Genomic DNA, 17,956 nt, shown 5'->3' on the forward strand with positions numbered 1-17,956 from the left:
ATAAAAAAATACATAATCCCGGCTTGCCATTACCATGCTGTGTGACTTTGGGCAGATCCATTTCCATCTCTGAGCCTCTTTGCCATCATCTCAGAGTGGACCCCCTTCAGCACCAACATAATATGACTCTGGCTCAGCCAATCTGATCTCTCAGACCTTGAATCCCCACCCCCACTGACTCTAGGCTCCTCCTTCTAGAAGTATTCCCTTTGCCAGGACTTTTGCTTTGGATATGGGGAATGCCAACCCAGTGCCTCAGACTCCCGGAGAAGGGAAAACTAATTCAGCATCCGCATCTGGCCCAGTGGGGTGGCGGCGAGGAGGAAGGCAGTGTCGAGGCAGACGGGAATGCCCCTCCTGTCCTGTCCTGGCCTGGTCCCGCTTAGGCTCAGCAGGAGTGTGGAGAACCCCCTGCCCCCAAAGGATCCAGCGCCAGGGGTCACGCCCCGCCCCCTCCCAGGGCTTCACCTACCGCCCACGCAGGGTCCTGCCTCCTCCAGGTAAGTGGTGCATTTATTAAGGAGCCCGGGCGGCACCTGCGTCCCCACCTGCATCCCCGGGGACGCTGACACGAGTGCCCCGGCAGATTCACACTAAACTGGCGGCCTGGGTGCATGGCCACTGCCATCTGCCAGGACGCGGCTACGCGGGCTGATTCCCAGTCGCCCAGCGCTGGAAAGGAGCGGTGGATCTACGGAAGTCAGGGGTGAGGACGTGGAGGCCAGCGGGGGTGCCGGGGCGGGGGCGGGAGTAACTTGTCCGCGTCCAAATGGCCCAGTGAGCCCCCTGGGCAGACGCACTGGCCTCAGAATCAAGGTTAGAGGGACACCTGGGGAGCTCAGTGGTTGAGCGTCTGCCTTCGGCTCAGGTCGTGATCCTGGGGTCCTGGGATCGAGTCCTGCATCGGGCTCCTAAAGGGAGCCTGCTTCTCCCTCTGCCTGTGTCTCTGCCTCTCTCTGTGTCTCTCATGAATTAAAAAAAAAAAAAAAGAATCAAGGTTAGAGCACGGTCTCTGGAGCCGGTGAAGGATATGAATCCCACACATACTGCACTCCAGCTGTGTACTAGGACAGTTCCCTTATCAGCTTCGTGCCTCAGTTTCCCCACCTATAAAATGGGGATGAAGATACCTGTGGGATCTCCCTCCTGGGGTGGTGTGGGATTAAGGAGGCCACCAAGCAAAGCCCTTAGCACGGCGGTGCGGGCTGCGTAGGTTGCTGCCCGTCATGGTATCCCCAGTTCTGGGATGGACTTCCGAGCAGCAGGGGGCTCTGGCCCTGGAGACGCCTTCCCAGCAGGCAGGCCCTCCCCAGAGCATCCGCGTGCAGAGACGGGTGCAGGTGCTGGCCTGGGAGACGCGTGGGAGCCCTTCTCGGGGCCGTGACTCCCGTGGAGCGCGGTCGTGTGCGGGGCGCAAGCACAGAGTAGTAAGGCCTCCGGGGAGCCTCTGAGAAGCACAAGTACCGGCTCCGATTGACACCAGCACGTGTGTTTGGTGTGAGCCCCTCTGCAGGGCAGGGGTCTAAGCGGTGGGCACGAAGGATCAGGACAGTGCCTCCCGCTCAGGTCCCCTGACAGCGTCCACATCCTGGGGGCTGAGGGTTCGGGCTGGCTCTCCTCGTAGCTTTCTGTGTGCCCTGGGGGCTCTCTCGATGCTGGGGAGGTGGGAGGGACATCGGCCTGGCATCCCCACCTCTCTCTCCAGGGCACCGAGGAAGGGAGTGGAGGTGAGTGCCTGGAGCCCACTGCTGGAGGCCACCAACCACGCTGATGCAAAGGGGGAGGGTGACGGCCCCCAGGCCTCCTGCGGGGGACACCCACGCGAGCCCGGGCACACGCAGACCGCCACGGCTTCAGTGACAACATTATGCAAACTGCAGCTGGCAGTGGGGCCAAGAGCTTTCAGCGAAGATATTTATCTTGCTGGCAGACAAACAAGTTTTATGTTTTGGGTTTTTTTTTTTTTTTTAAGAGAAGAAATCCCACCCAGCCTCACCAAAAATAAACATCTCTGTTATGCAATTTCCTGGAGGCCAGACTGGGGGGCAGGCCCTGCCCCTCCTGCACTGATCTCCAGGCCCCATCCCATGACCCCACAGACCCTCAGAGTGTCCTCTGGCATCCGGCCTGGGACGGGGACCACCCCGCACAGCAACAGGGGCCCGGGCTGCCCGGGCTGCACGGGGAGCTGCATGTTACAGAAACCGAGGGTTGCAGGGAGCAGCTTAAACTCCTAGTTTTAACTGGTGGGAAGCTCATGCCAGAGAGAGCAGGGAATGTGTGCTAATAAGTGACAAAGCACGGCCTCTAGGTCCTGGATCTGTCCTCTATTCCTACCCTGTGGCTTGGGGCCTTTTCCCGGGGAGACGGGGTAGGGCCAGAGGAATGCAGGGAGCTCCCATAATCGAGGAGTCCTGCTCTGCTCCTCCTGGGGGGCAGAAGGACCAGCCTGAGGATGAGGAGGGGAAGACACGGCCCCTGAGAGGAGCCCCTCCGTGTTGACCTAGGTCTGGTCTTAGCCAGTGGGCAGACAGCAGAGCCTCCAGTCTTCTATGGCGAGAAGTAAGAATCCAGTTTCTCGTACCACTGAGACCCAAGGAGTGGGGGAGAAACGGGGAGACAGCACAGTGTGCACAAAGGCCACCGGACCAGGAGCTGGAGGTCCGCTCTTGGCCCCCGCTCTACCATGAGGTGCCCGTCACCTCGGATGACTCTTCTCACATCACAGAGTCTCCTCTGCATATGCAGCGGCTGTGCCCCATCTGGAGCCGGGGGCGGAGGGGGGGGTGGCAGGGCTGTGGCACCGCCTCAGCCCAGTGGAGTGTCCCTCCTGCCCAAGTCACCACCGGGGCCTTCCCTGAGGGTGTGGGGTGGTGAGAAGAGGGGACAGGGATGCGGACCTGTCTGCATCCAGGCAAACGTCGGCCAATTGGGAAGGCTTAGGGATGGAAGGAATTCTGGCAAACAGATGCTTCGGCTCCTCAAAGAAGAGGGAAGAAAGCCTCCTCACCTCAGTCTTCACTACTGATCATTTTGCTTTAAATCTGGAGGCCGGGTCTCTAGTTTCAATGACAAAGAACAATTCCCCAAGGTTCCATGGCCCACCCAATGGGTCAGAATGACAAGCCAAGGCCCTCTCAGGGGCTCATTTCGAAGATCCCAGACTCAGGGTGAAGAGGGGGGTCTATTGCAAACTCTTTCCAACCTGCAGCATCTCCAGCAGGTGCTGCCGCGCGGGCTGCGGTGACGGCCAGCTCGCTGCCATCAGGACAGCCAGGCCTTTCATCCTGAGGTCCAGCCCATGTCTGTCTCTCAGACAGTGTGGCTCACTGGTCCCGGCTCCAGCTCTGCAGGGCCCTTCCCGGGATGGCCACCACACCTCCCCGAGTCCTCTGTCCTGACTAAACAGCTGTGGTTTTGACTCCTGTTCTCAGGTGGCCCCACATTTAACAAGACTGACACAGGAGGTGCCAGGGATGGGCTGCGGGGTGGTGCTGGGCCCCGGGCAAAGCCAGCACTTTGCTCCCCAATCATATGATCCTGAGGAGCTGGGTGGAGAGTCAGGCGGGTGGCCCCAGGCCTGGGTGCTTGGTCAGGATCCAGTCGCCCTGCAGCGCCCTCCTCAACAAGGCAGCCGCTGAAAACAGACGACCCCACAACTCACAAGGAAGTACCCTCGATCAAAGGTCACCACGGACCCCATTGGTCTCTCTCCCCTGCACCCCTGGCCACCTGCCTGGAATGCCCTCCTTGCCAGCTGACCTCCAAGATCCAGGCAAGAGCCAGCTCCTCCAGGAAGTCCTCCCAGACTGCGACAACCCTATGGATCCCTTTATCCTCTGCTCAGCCTCTCCAGTTCCTGCCTGGGTTTCTGACTAGTATCTAATCAAGCCCCGAGTGTCCGTTTCCTGCTAGAGAACCTCAGTTCCCCAAGGGTTGGAAACTCATGTCGCTGACTCTGGGCTGAGCCCAGGATGGGGCTGATGGCAGATGTACAGCGAGAAGTTGCTGAAGAATAAGTGAACGACTTCTAGCAACCAAATACTACGGGCTCTCACTCTGTCCAGCTACCTTCATGTGCTACTGTGAGCCAGCTGCACGCAGAAAGGGTTTGTGGAACAAATGAATGAGCCAATTCATCCTGTCAGACGAGGAGGAGATAGGTGGGTAGGATACGTGAGAAAGAGGCTTGCAATCACGAATGCCTCCACGGACAGCTGGCAGCGGAAGGAGCAGGAGGGGATGACTGGCCGAAGGGGAGGGGGAGACGGCCAACAGACACTGAAGGGTGTCAGGGGACAGGGGGAGAAGCAAGAGGTGGCATTCACAGAAGAGGCTCTAGAATTTAAACATCCAGGGAAGCCAGTCCCAAAGTGGCTCCCAGATCTGCCGGGAGCCAGCTCCATCCCCACCACGTGGCCACAGTGGGATAAAGGCCCCTGGGAGACCCTCAGCTTGCCCTGCTTCAGGGCCAGGCTTCTTCAGGGACGAGAGCACCGTGCCGCACGAGGCTGAGCAGTAACTGAGCCCCCGGGGTCCAGGCCACCTGCCTGCAGGTCCTGGCTTCCCCCTTCCTTCCTTCCATATGCACTCAGCCCTGGCACCATGTTGGTGCCCCTCTCCTGAGAGGGCTCTGTCCTCGTTCTGGGGCCCAAGACCATGTAATTCCGATCTGCAGCTTCCCAATGGAATGTCCCGATGTGGATATAAACCCCAGACGGCCCAGAGGAATCGAGTCATGTGCATACACAAAACATCAAGAAGAATCCACGGCTGCCCCGCCCAAGGTCTGCATGCAATGGCAGCCACGATGGTGCGGCAAGCCCTTCGAACAGCCCTAGGTACATATTCCCATCAGCCACTTCTGATGAAGTAGAAGCATTTGGTTCAAGGATATAGTCCTAGTCAGGAGCCCCGGAAGGTCCCTCCAACCTCTGCCGGAACTCCGAGAAATACAAGAGATGGAAAACCTCTCCTCCTTCCCTTACCCTCTGCTGCTTGTCCTGGTTCAGCCCGGTGATGTCACACTAGCCCCCTAACCATTTTTTTTTTTTTGATACAGAAGCCCTTGAGAGATTTCTGAAAGTGACTGTGATTTTTAAATTTTTAGAATTCTTCATGACTGTGATTTCAAGAGAGGGTACTTCTGAAGCGGGGAGGGTGCTGGAGGCCTCTTTGTGTGTATTTGGTTCTGTGTGCGCGGATGGGTGCCCTCGGGCATGTGGCACCACTCTGCAGTTGTGAATGGGTGTGGGGAACACATGTGTGGTTGCCTGCGGATGGGTCTGTGCAGTGAGCAGGCCCACAAGTAGGATGTGTGCTGCTGTGTACGGGGATTTGTGCAAGTGAGCGTTACTCTGCAGACACGCATAGGTGAGTATGGACATAGGAGCAGTGTGTGTGTGTGTGTGTGTGTGTGTGTGTATGTGTGTGTGTGTAGTTGTGCACAGGCCCATGCATATGGAGTGTATGTCTAAGGGGTCTGAGTAATTTTATCCTCCATGGTTTTGATTACATCTATTTTTCCTCCAAACATCTGCTTTGTGGGGGACATGCGGCTCGCTCTGTTCTCGGGTGAGCTGGCCTCGCACACCCTGTGGCAGAGTGCACAGCGCCGATGTAATCTCCTTAAACAAAACAGGCCAGCATGAGGCCCTTTCATGCTATTTAAAGGGCACCGACTAAACCCACTGCTGTCCAAACAGTCGTGTGGGGGTAGGGGCGAAGGTTAAAGGTGAGCCATTGATCACGTCCCCAGCCCACCTCATCTGCCACTGGGCTCCATCCGGAGCTCAGCCTGGCCGTCCCTGGTTTAGCTCCGGGCCCAATAAATAATGCCGAAGGGGCAGCAGTAACTGAGGAGACATTTCAGGGAACGTGGTCTCACCGGGTAGAGGCAGCCGGCGTCCCTGCCCTTGGGGAGCTGCCCATCTGCGGAGGACGGCAGGAGGTGGAAGCTCAGGTGCTCAGGCCAGCCACCCGCAGGTGATGTAGCTGAACCCCTGCTCCCCAACACAAGCTCCAAAAATGTCTCTTAAAACACAGGAGGTCTGAGAGACTGTCACAGACCACGGGAGGGTAAGGAGACTTGTGGCCTACTTGTGTGTCCTGGATTGGGTCCCAGGAAAGGGACATCAGGAAAAAACCAGTGACCTCTGAATAAAGTGTGGGGTTTAGTTAACAGAAAAGAGAAAAGGGAAAAGACACACAAAAAAGTGGATGAAACATCTACATAGACACTTCACCCGGGAAGACATACAGGTGGCAAAAAAGCATGAAAAGACTCTCCACCTATCATCCAGCCTGGAAATGCAAGCTACAGGGAGAGAGCACCACGCACCTACTGCAAAGGAGGTGGAAAACCCGATGGCACCAGGTGATGACGGGGCCGAGGAGCAAGGGAAACTCCCATGTCACTGGTGGGAAAACCGAGCAGCAGTTACACGATTAGACACACGCTCCCCATGTGACCCAGCAGCTCCACTGCGAGGCATTGGCCCGGGAGACACGAAGACTTATTTTCAGAGGAAAAACACCAAACCTGCCTGCAAATATTTACAGCAGTTTTGCTCAGAATCATCCCAAACGGGAAACAACCTAAATGTCCCCTAACAGGTGAATGGATAAGCAAACTTGGAACCTCTGTGCAAGAGGATAGGACTCAGAGATAGAAGGAGTGAGGTATTATCCAGACAAAGGCATGAAGTAACTCTCAAAAGCAGCATTATGGTCTGTAAAAGAAGCCAGACTCAAAATTTACATATGTATGACTCCACTTATTTATCATATGACATCCTGGGAAAGACAACAGCCTGAGGATGGAGAACAGATCACTGGTTGCCAGGGGCTGGGGGGGAGGAGGGCTTGACCACACAGGGCCAGGATGGGGACCCATCCTGCACCCCAGCTGCGGTGGGGAGTACGTGAATCTGCACAGGAATCTGTGAAGATTCGAAAAACTATACACCCCCCGGATTTTAATTTTGCAGCACGTTATTGTAAAAATGAAAGGCATGTACACTATACAGAAAAATATGCAATTGTGTTTCAGTATATCAGAGAAAAACTCAAACCAAACCGAAACAAACCTAATGAACGAAAAGTTTGCATGTCTTCACCCAGAAATCCCACTTCCAGAATTTATCCTAAAGAAAGAATTACGGATGGGCACAAAGAATTAGCTGGAGAGAAGGTTCATTATATGGAAAAACCAAAAATAACCAAAATGCCCAGTAATAGGAGATTGGTTAAACAAAGGATGTTATTTTCATAAATAGAAGATCCTTCCTGATATTTATTCTGCAAATTGTTTCTTTCTTGGCATCTAGCACACATTATTGTGTATTTATTTGGGATATTTCCCCTTTGTTTATTGTCTCTCTCTGCCTTCCATAAAACGGGAAGTATATCTGAATATATTTGCTTTGTCTACCCCTGTCCAGTGCCTACTAATTGTGGCTGGTAGGCAGTAGGTGTTCAATAAACATTTGATGAGCCAATGAATGAAACCGATGTTCTAAAAGAACAGCATTTTAGCATCTGGCAGGATGTTCCTGTTATAGTAAGTAAGTCTCATCTTTAAAAAAAGGAGAATGGAGTATCTATCCTTAGAAAATTCTAGAAGTTTCCTGAGGTGGGAATATAGATATATGGGTTGATGTTCCTTTTATCTTTTCTGGTCTGAATTAATTTTCTATTTGTCCCACCATGAACAAGAATTGCTTTTATCATTTTAAAACACTATTTGAAAGCAGCAATTAAAATCCCAAATGATAGGGGTGCCTGGGTGGCTCAGTTGGTTAAGCATCTGCCTTTGGCTCAGGTCATGATTCCAGGGTCCCCGCTTGGCAGGAGGTCTGTTCTCTCTCTCTCTCTCTCTCTCTCTTTCTCCCTCTCTCTCTGTCAAATAAATAAATAAGATCTCTAAAAAACCCCCAAGAAGAATCCCAAATCATGATTGCTTTCATAGGGTGCTGGACTCTGCCGTGAAATTTTGGGAGGTGAGAGATGAGCACCAATAAGGGTGGGTGGAAGAAGAGAAGGGTAGGGATGCTTCAGAGAAAGGCCACTTTTGTGGTGGGGATTGGGCGCTGTCCTCACAAACTGGGTGCCCCATACCTCTGAGTTTTCTTGGGCACTGGAGGCTTCCAGACCACAGGCTTACGTTCACCTCCCAATGAGTTTCTCTGCTGTCAGGCCCACCACCCTCAAATACAACCAGACACGCACATCTGATTATAACGTGACCTTCTCTAAAGGCTTTCCCTAGCCCCCAGAGCTCTCACTGGGATTGCCAGATAAAACACAGGGTGTTCAGTTAAATTAGAATTTCAGAGAAACAGTGAATTATTTTTAATATACATATGTCCTAAATACTGCTTGGGAAATACTGAAAGTAAAAATTTTTCCTTGTTACTTTGAAATTCAAATTTAACGGAGCATTTTGGTTTTATTGTTAGGGCTTTTTTTTAAAAAAAATCTTGTTTAGTTTTTTTTTGTTTGTTTGCTAAATATGCCAACCTTACAAATCAGACTTACTGTGGTATTTATGATTGCCCAGACAGGACTAACGTCTGCCTGCTGTATAGACTTATCTCCTCTCACCCGCCACCTCGATTCTAGTCCCACAGACCCACTTTCACTCCCCCAGAACACCACACAAATATAATCATTATCCATGTTCCATATGGAAAAATGTTAAAAATCAATAAGCTAAGTGAAGATAAACCAAGAAAAAAAAAAAACCGTATAACACACACACATAAACACACACCCAGGGGACACAGTTTTTCCTACGCCTTTTTTTTAACCTAACACAATATCCAGGACATCTTTCCATGCTGTTCTCTATTCTTCTACCATCACATCATTTTTAACGGCTGCATATTATTCCGCCAGAAGGACAAGCTCTATTTAGCCAATCCCCTACTGCTGGGTAACCGGGTTTCTGATTGTTTGAAATTATAACAGGCCTGCGATGAACATCGTCATAGTTAAATCTTGCGTGCCTCATGGTGAATAAGTTAGAAGAAGCTCCAAGAACTAGAAAAACTCAACTGGAGCCTATTCACATTGGAAGGTCTCTGATAAACACGGCCAAACTGTCTTTCGGAGCCACGGCGGTTCCTCAGCTACTTGCATGCCTGCCTGCTTCAGGGCTAGTGGCGGTCATCGGGTTTCAAAAATCTTTGCCAGCGTGATAAATGAAAGTGAGCTCTTAAAAAAAAAAAGTGAGCTCTTGTTTGAATTTACATTTTTATTACTAGCAAAGTTAAATCTTTCCTCTGTTAGATTCCTTCTTTTGTGGGTTGCTTTTACCGGACTCCCAAGATTCAGGGCAAGGATAACCCCTGGACTGGACTTATCTCTTGAATACTAATTCCTTGCTTTCCAGTGCTTGTGTATGTACCCGCCCTCCCAACCCTCCACTCGAGTGTGAGCAGTCCAGAGCAGGGCCTCCCTGAAGCACCGCTGGGTCTTGACCCAGGCCTGGGCTCCTGCTGCCTTTGCTCGTTCTGTACGTCCTGCTGGGGGGTGACCAAGGGCACTCATAGGGGAGGGATCCAGGCCACAGGGCTGGGCTGCAGACCCAGGAGGGCCTTGATCCGTCAGCGCACACTGCTGTATGGGGTGGCTGTGGCATGGGGGCAGGAGAGTGGGATGAAAAACCCACCCAGCCACAGGGCAGGGCACAAAGGACCAAAGGTGACCCTGCTGCCACTATGGCCCTGCACAGACCTTTTGGCTTCTCTGTGTCCTCATTTCAACAAATATTGCCTGGCTCCCTGCCAGGGAGTGGGGACGGAGTTATGGAGGGGGCACTTCTCCTTGGGAAGTCACAGCTGAGGAGGGGTCCCCAGGCCCTGGGACACGATGCTCAACCACAAGGCGAGTTTCCTGGTCCCCTGCCTGCTGGAAGGTTCCAGAGCCCCACTCCCAGCTGGCCAGGATCAAGGTTGCAGTTGCTCCTCCTGCCACCAGGAGGCACTGCAGTCCCAACTAAGTTCCTTGGGGGCAGAAGGTGGTCCCCAGGGCCCCCAAGCCTTGCGGAGGTTTCTGGAAGTTTGCTCCAAGACCAACGCCCCACCTGAGAGGGTTTGCCAAACAAGCAGCTCTCTGGCCCTACTATGTGTCTGCCACTATCCTGGCACCACAAGGGGGTCACAGCGGAGATGAACGAGATGCGTCCCTGCCCTTCCCCACAGAGCACATTTCCCCTCCAGTTCTGGGGGTTCTCACGTTCTCGACTGAAATCAACCCCCTCAAAACTCCCACACGGGGGCTCTCATGAGAGTCCTCACTCCACAGAGACACAGAGAGACAGGACTCCTTGAATGTCACCAGCAACTGAGTGGTGGCTTATTTCCTAAAGCCACCTCCCTTGGTGGGGACCCTGGGGAATCTGGGTCCTCCAGCTGCTGGCGAAGGAGCCATGCAAAGGCCCCCCCAACACGCCTGGTGGTTTCTCACCCAGCTGGCTTTCTACGTTGTGGGCAGATCTGTTGCCAACTCGTCTGTGGGTTCTCCTGGATGGGGGCGGGGGGCATCACAGGGGCAGGGGAAGCAGCCCCCAACCGCTGCGCCACCCGCACACAGAAGCTCTCTTCGTCCTTTTCACACTGGCTGGGGGGTGGTCTTCTTGGGGCCCAGAGGCTGAAGGGGGCTGCCCAGGGCCCAAGAAGGAAAAGGAACTAGCAGCGCGCTTTCCCGAAAAACCAGTGACTTGGCCTTGTGCTGGACCCACGACCGGGACATCATCCATCAGGCCACCACCACGCAGCCACCATGTGAAATGCATCCAGAACCTGCAGCCTGTGGGAGTTAGTGGCTCATCCAAGAACCTACAAGTGGTCAGAGGCAGAGCTAGGGCTCTAACCTCCTGCCTGGGGCATCTTCTCTGCAGGACAGAGAAGAGCCTCTGGGGGGCAGAGGCTCCATGCAAGGCTGGGATGGGGCAGCCAGGAGATGAGGTCAAGAGGAAAGAACAAGATCAAGAGTCCCAGGAAGCGGCTCCTCTCAGATGCTTTTCTCACCAACCGTCCCACCTTCAGTGCCAGCCCCAAGACAACTCCTTCGAACATCTGGGATCTCAAATGGGGACCCATGCTTTTCTCTTGGGACCTCAGCTTCGGGGTCTCCTCCATCCCCCAGCCTGCACCCCATCAATCCTCTCCCCAGCACACTGTCTTGTTTTGCATTTGTTCTCCTCTAAAAACGGAAGGATTCAGAGGAAGGGGTTATGTGTGTGCAGCTCCCTCTTAAGCAGTGTGCAAGGAAACAACATGTATGTGTGTGTGCGTGTAAATCACTACATGCATGTATATGCAGAGAGCCTGCAAGAGGGGTTGGGGATCACACAAATACAGAAAGACTTGGTGCAATAAGGACCCGCAATTCTTTGTCCTCTGCTTCTAACTTTTCTCTTAGTCTGAAACTGTGGCCAAAGAAAAAGTTTTTTTAAAGAAAGAAGTATGTGGATCATGCTGTATTATATATTTGAAAATTGCTAAGAGAGTAGATCTCGAGAGTTCTCATCCCAAGGAAAAAACTGTATTGCAACTACGGAAGGTGACAGGTGTTAGCTAGACTTACTGTGGCGATCATTTCTTGACATATCCAAATATCAAATCATTATGTTGTAAACCTGAAAATGATATAATGTTCTATGTTAATTATACCTCCATTTAAAATTTAAATTAAAAAAAAAGATTAGGACTACAAAAAAAAAAAAAAAAAAAAAAGGATGTGGGTGTGAATGGGAAGAAACCACCTTACACAGGAATCACCTTTCTGAAGGCAGCATCAGTAGGGATTTGAACAGGGCGTGTGAAGGAGTGTCCTTGGCAGCCACTGCCATCCCCGCCTTCACAAATGGGCCTGCACACCGACAGCAAAATCCCAAGGCAGATGTCAGCTCTGGGAATGAACCTTGCTTCTCCAGCCCTCTGAAAACCCTCATTTCCACGGAAGCTCCTGGTGACCCAATCGGAGCACGTGATTTTTCTAGCAGCATTTCTAAGACCTGTAGGAGGCATATTTTGTTAGCCGAGGTCAAGCTACCGTTGGAACTTAAAAGTAAAAGAAGTACTTTATTTTTTGAGGCCATTATAATTTCACCTTGCTTACAACTGATATGAATGAGTGAGGTTTCCTTGTCTCAAAAAAAAAAAAAAAAAAAAAAGGAAGAAAAGGGAATTATAAGAAAGCCTCTGACAATAGCTAAAATACGTGCATGGCAGATGAATGGATAAGCAAACTGTGGTCTCTCCCTACAATGGAATATTATTCAGCCTTAAAAAGGAAGGGAATTCTGATCTATGCCACAACATGGATGAACCTTGAGGACAGGCTGATACATGAAATAAGCCAGTCACAGAAAAGCCTCTGTTCCTGTGAGGTACCTGGAGTGGTCAAGTTCACAGAGAGGGGGCCCCTGGGTGGCTCAGTGGTTGAGCGTCTGCCCTTGGCTCGGGGCGTGATCCTGGGGTCCTGGGATCGAGTCCTGCATCAGGCTCCCCACAGGAAGCCTGCTTTTCCCTCTGTCTATGTCTCTGCCTCTCTCTCTGTGTGTGTCTCTCATGAATAAATAAATACAATCTTAAAAAAAAAAGTTCACAAAGAGAAAATGGTGGTTGCCAGGGGCTGGGAGGGGGTGGCAAGTTAGTGGTTAGTGGGAATAGAGTTTTGCTTTTCCAGGATGAGAAGAGCTCTGGAGATAAATGGCGGTGATGGTTGTACAACATTATTCACATATTTAATACCACTGAACTGTGTACTTAAAAATAGTTCAGGTGCTAATTATTCCCCAATTAAAAAATGGTTTTAAAATGGGGCACCCGGGTGGCTCAGTGTCTACCTTTGGCTCAGGTCGTGATCCTGGGGTGCTGGGATCAAGTCCCACATCAGGCCCTCACAGGGAGCCTGCTTCTCCCCTGCCTGTGTCTCTGCTTCTCTCTGTGTGTCTCTCATGAATAAATAAATTTAAAAAATATTAAAAAAATAGTTTTAAGAACTGTTTTATGTTACAGGTCTCTTTCATCACAATCAAAAAATTGGAAAAAAAAAAAAAGTAAGTTCCCTAGCTAGTGTTCCTTAGGGTCTGTGTGCTGGTTTCGGCTCACTCTACCCAGGGCTAGGTCCCCTCCACCTCTCAGCTTCCACCCCCAAGTTCCTTTTCTCATCATCTCTTGATACCGTGTCTGGGTTTGCATCTCTTCACGCCCTCATCACTCGGTCCACTCAGGTGTCCATTTATGGACCATTTCCCCTTGGTCGTGGCCTTATGGAGAGGACAGATGGGTAACAGTGGCTAATTGTCCTGGGGCCCAAGGGCAAGAGCCCTGCATCCTGCACACAGCAGGGTCTATAAGAAGGATGGTCAGTTTTGCTTGAAAAGGTCCAGGGAGGCTTCAGTGATGGTGTGGCCTTGAACTGAATGTTGAAAACCAAAGACATGCTACATTTTATGGTAAAACAGGACACCTCTAACTCTCAGGCCAGGCAGGTCCTAATTAATTACCATGGAGGAGTCTGAGACGGGAGTCTCCCCCCAGGGCTGGGGACAATAATAAAAACAATCACATAATTCCTCTGAGTGGTACCAACCCATCCACTAATTTCATGAAAAGCCCAATTATGATTGAACACTCTTGATGTTTGGTATGGTGGGGTGGGGGTCTTGACCTTAGCCAGAACTCACCCCCTGCCCCATTAGCTGTTCCCCAAGGACATTGAAGTTTCCTGGCTCCTCCCTTCCAGCCCAGCCCTAGTCTCAACCCCAAGCTCGGCCTCCCATGGCTGGAGGAGACCCTGGCACCTTACAGGGAGCTGGCCTGGCTGGTCGAGTCACTGCCAGAGAAGCAGAAGGAGCCTCCCAAGCCCTCCCCTCACCCCAGCTAGAAGCCCCAGAGCTTGGGGACCACACGCCCCGCCCCCCCCCAACACCTTACAGGGAGGATGTGGAGACTCTGGGCCATCCCACAGCCTGTTAGGGGAAGATCTCCGTCTCCCGACTTCAAATCAGCCCTGTGGTCTGTCTGCGTTTTGCTCCTCTCCACCTCCACCAAACCATACAGCCTGGGGCTTGTCCCTCAACATCTCCCACAGAGCCCTTCTGAGCCTCCATCCCTCCTCCATCCCTCCTGACCAATAGGGAGAAAGTCTGCATCCCCAGCCACCCCCACGGAGACACTGAAATAGCACTTTTCAGACCCAAGGCAGGCCAAATGGAGAAGCTTAAATCCTGCCCCAGGCGAAATGAAATGAATGAGAAATCTTTGGAGTCAGACAGACTTGATTTCTGATTTTGCCAATCATTTACTTCACTCACTCACGCACTCATTCATTTGTTCGTTCATTCATTCATTCATTCATTCATTCACTCAGCAACATTTCTGGAGGACCAGCTCTGCGCAAAGTTCCCGGTGGTGGAAATACAAAGCCTGATTAAGAACTCCTTCCTTCAAAAGGCCCACGGTCGTGAGGGAGGCACTGATTACAGTGTAGGGTGCTGGACAGAGCTGGGGCACCTAGGCAGCCCTCAGGGGAGAGGGATATTTTTAGGGGCCAATCCAGATCTCTATAAAGCAGGGGCTTTGAGGCAACAATTTGATGGCCTGAAGCCACGCTTTGCTAGCACTTAACAAAAGATGAGGAAATGTCGGTTTTCCCTACCCAAGAAGTGGAGGGAGTTCTAAATTTAGTAGGTTATGGGGAAGGCTCCCAAGCCAGCTGTGGCTCTGCTGCTGAAGGGTGTGACTTGGCCTCTGTGTGCCTGGGTCTCCTCACCTGTAAAGTGAGGCTAATACTGTCCACACCCCAGAACGTTTGTGAGTTTTGAATGAAGCAGAGTGCAAGAATGCATATCCCTGCCGGAGACACAGCATGCTCTCTACCAGAGGGAGTCCTCCAGGAGAAATTAATACAGTGGTTATTTGGGGCCAAGTCAGGCCAGGGCAGCTGCAGGAGCCATGCCAAGTCACCCCACCTGCACACGTCCCCTTGTGATGAGGGCCCACTTCCCACATCTATAACAAAGACTGTCCATGGGCTGAGATGCTTGAAACCACAGTAAAAACGAGATGTTAGATTTATTTTGTTCAATACTTACTTAAAACTATAGTTTTTTAAAATTTTTTTTATTTATCTACGATAGTCACACACACAGAGAGAGAGAGAGAGAGAGGCAGAGACACAGGCAGAGGGAGAAGCAGGCTCCATGCACCGGGAGCCCGACGTGGCATTTGATCCCGGGTCTCCAGGATCGCGCCCTGGGCCAAAGGCAGGCGCTAAACCGCTGCGCCACCCAGGGATCCCCCTATAGTTTGTTTTTTAAAGAAAGACCTTCCATAAATACGTTTTAGCCTAAGGTACATTGCAACGTGAAGGCACAACGGAGAAAGGAGAATTGTAATTTTAACCACTGCTTTGATGACAACGTTCGGGTCAGTTGTAAACTACTTATAAAATCCTCACTCCCCCGTACGCTCTTGGTGACATCTGGACAACTTGCCTAGGCGGGCACCCCAATGTTTAACTGCTCAAGAATTTGTCAGTGGGAACATCCAGTGCCTTCCACCAGCTGTATCATCCGAAAGGCATCCGGGGTGGGCAGTGGCAAGAGGGGCCATTCCAGAAATGTACCACTAGCTGCTGTCACAGAGAACTGAGCTCGCTGATTCAGGGCGGGGTCGGGCCCCTTGAGCTGGGTGAGCCCCAAGTCACCTTCCCAGGCTGGTATCACCACCTCCCCATGAATTCCCTGCCATACTCTTCTTTGAGCTTCCCTAAGGGCCCCTACCAATCAAATCGCTCATCACAAAGCATCGCAAGAGAAGAAGGGCAGCCTCTGTCATTGGATGGGACCCTCACCAGAGGCAGGGAAGGCATCTGGCTGTGCTCCGTCACCCATGCTGCCCCCAGCGAATACCTGTTGCACTGAATTAATCTTGTTAAACAAATGAACGTCTCAGCGGAAGGACCATGTGGGCCTGCAGAGACTGCTTCTTCCACCAAAATCAAGGGTTTTCTTTCTCCAAGTGTGTTTATTCAAACCTAAAGAATCATTTATAAACTGAAAAAGCAAGAAGATTTTTCTCCCCTTGGGCAAGAAAGGAAAACTAATGGCTGAATTCATTGTAAGCCTGCCAGTTAGTGTTCTGAGGTTGATAAAGATGGATAAGATTATTCTATTTCAGCTTCAAAAAGTTCCACCTTTGGGCAGCCTGGGTGGCTCAGCGGTTTAGGGCTGCTTTCGGCTCAGGGCCTGATCCTGGAGACCTGGGATCGAGTCCCATGTCAGGCTCCCTGCATGGAGCCTGCTTCTCCTTCTGCATGTGTCTCTGCCTCTCTCTCTCTCTCTCTATGTCTCTCATGAATAAATAAATAAAATCTTAAAAAAAAAAGTTCCACCTTTATAACTATCAGATGGTTAAGATTTCAAAATTTCTAGAACATACTGGTGTCTAAGCTGTTGATAAGCGTTTCCATCTAAATGGCTGGAATTTGGAAGTAGGTAAGTATCAATAATCCTCAATATTCCAATATTTATGTGTTGGTTGAAGAATGGTCCTTTCATTGACCTCTGCTCATCGGGACTGAAAAAAAGTTTTCAAAGATGTCTCTGCTTTAAAATGGATGGTGTGAGGGATCCCTGAGTGGCTCAGTGATTTGGTGCCTGCCTTCGGTCCAGGGCGTGATCCTGGAGTCCCGGGATCGAGTCCCACATCGGGCTCCCTGTGTGGAGCCTGCTTCTCCCTCTGCCCGTGTCTCTGCCTCTCTCTCTCTGTGTCTCTCATGAATAAATAAAATATTAAAAATAAAATAAAATAAAATGGATGGCGTGGGGGCGCCTGGGTGGCTCAGTGGTTAAGGGGCCACCTTTGGCTCAGGTCATGATCTCGGGGTCCTGGGATGGAGTCCTGCCTTGGGCTCAACGGGGAGTCTGCTTGTCTCTCTGGCCCTTCCCTGCTTGTGTGCTCACATGCTTTCTCTCTCTCTCCAATAAATACATAAAATCTTTTTAAAAATAATAAAAAATAAAATAAAATGCATAGCATGCATCTTCTACCAAGAAAACCTTAATCTGCAGAGGATATGTGATGAGCTCATCTCTTTTCTACCTGTTACCACTTCTTGGGAGATGAAACATCCCATAAAACAGTGAGAATGTACTTTGTGTAGCGTAAAGCTGACTTCTGTAGATCTTTTCCGAGGGGCTGAGTCCCATGGGGCTCATTAGGTAAAGCCAGAGTCAGCTGCCTGTCTTCAGGGAGGAAGCCTGGCCCTCACTGTCCACCCACCTGCCCCAGCTCAGGAAACTTTTTTCCAGGTTAGCAGTTCCCTTCAACCCTGGTCCAGGCACTGATGCTGAACCAACAAGGAGGCTGGTCCACATGTGGTCAGTTATCATGAGTTTGGGGGTGGAGTTTGCTTGGCTCCTTCCTCACCCATGGAGCTGCTACCACAGATGGGGCCTTGAGCTGGGCTGGCCTGGTTCTGAGGATGACTCTGGAAGCAGGAGGGAGATGGGGTCTGTGCACCTGCTACAGTGGTCATCATTGTAGTGGGTGAGGGGAAGACTGTGCTGCATACTGAAAACCTGCCCCTGGCACACCCCACTCCACAACTTACTGAGCTCTCCCCCATGACTGATCGTGCCCGATGGGCTCCTGGGCATGAGGTCGCCAAGGCCATAAGCATTAACCTTATGGGCAAAGGAGTGGAGGAGGAAAAAGTCCCTATGGCTTCAGGACATCTGGGTTCAATTCAAGCAGAGCTGCTTGTGCACCTGGCCCTCGCTGGTTCTCCACCTCTTCATCTGTAAATTAGGAGTACTAATACCTCCTGAGGGGTTTGAGTGCTAGAGCCCAGTACAGGCTTGGCCCATGGGTGATGCTCACCACCACTCCCCTACTCACAGATGGGTGAGCTGGGGCCCAGAGCAGGTGCAGAACCT

At 51.5% G+C, this 17,956-nt stretch overlaps 1 protein-coding gene across 1 annotated transcript in view; it reads right to left on the bottom strand.

Annotated features, from left to right (window-relative positions):
- ALX4 (ALX homeobox 4) overlaps positions 1-17,956 on the bottom strand; it is a 45,520-nt gene that overhangs the window by 13,857 nt on the left and 13,707 nt on the right. The gene's annotated exons all lie outside the window — the stretch shown is intronic.

This window comes from Canis lupus, chromosome 21 (assembly GCF_048164855.1).
Source record: "Canis lupus baileyi chromosome 21, mCanLup2.hap1, whole genome shotgun sequence".
NCBI lineage: Eukaryota > Metazoa > Chordata > Mammalia > Carnivora > Canidae > Canis > Canis lupus.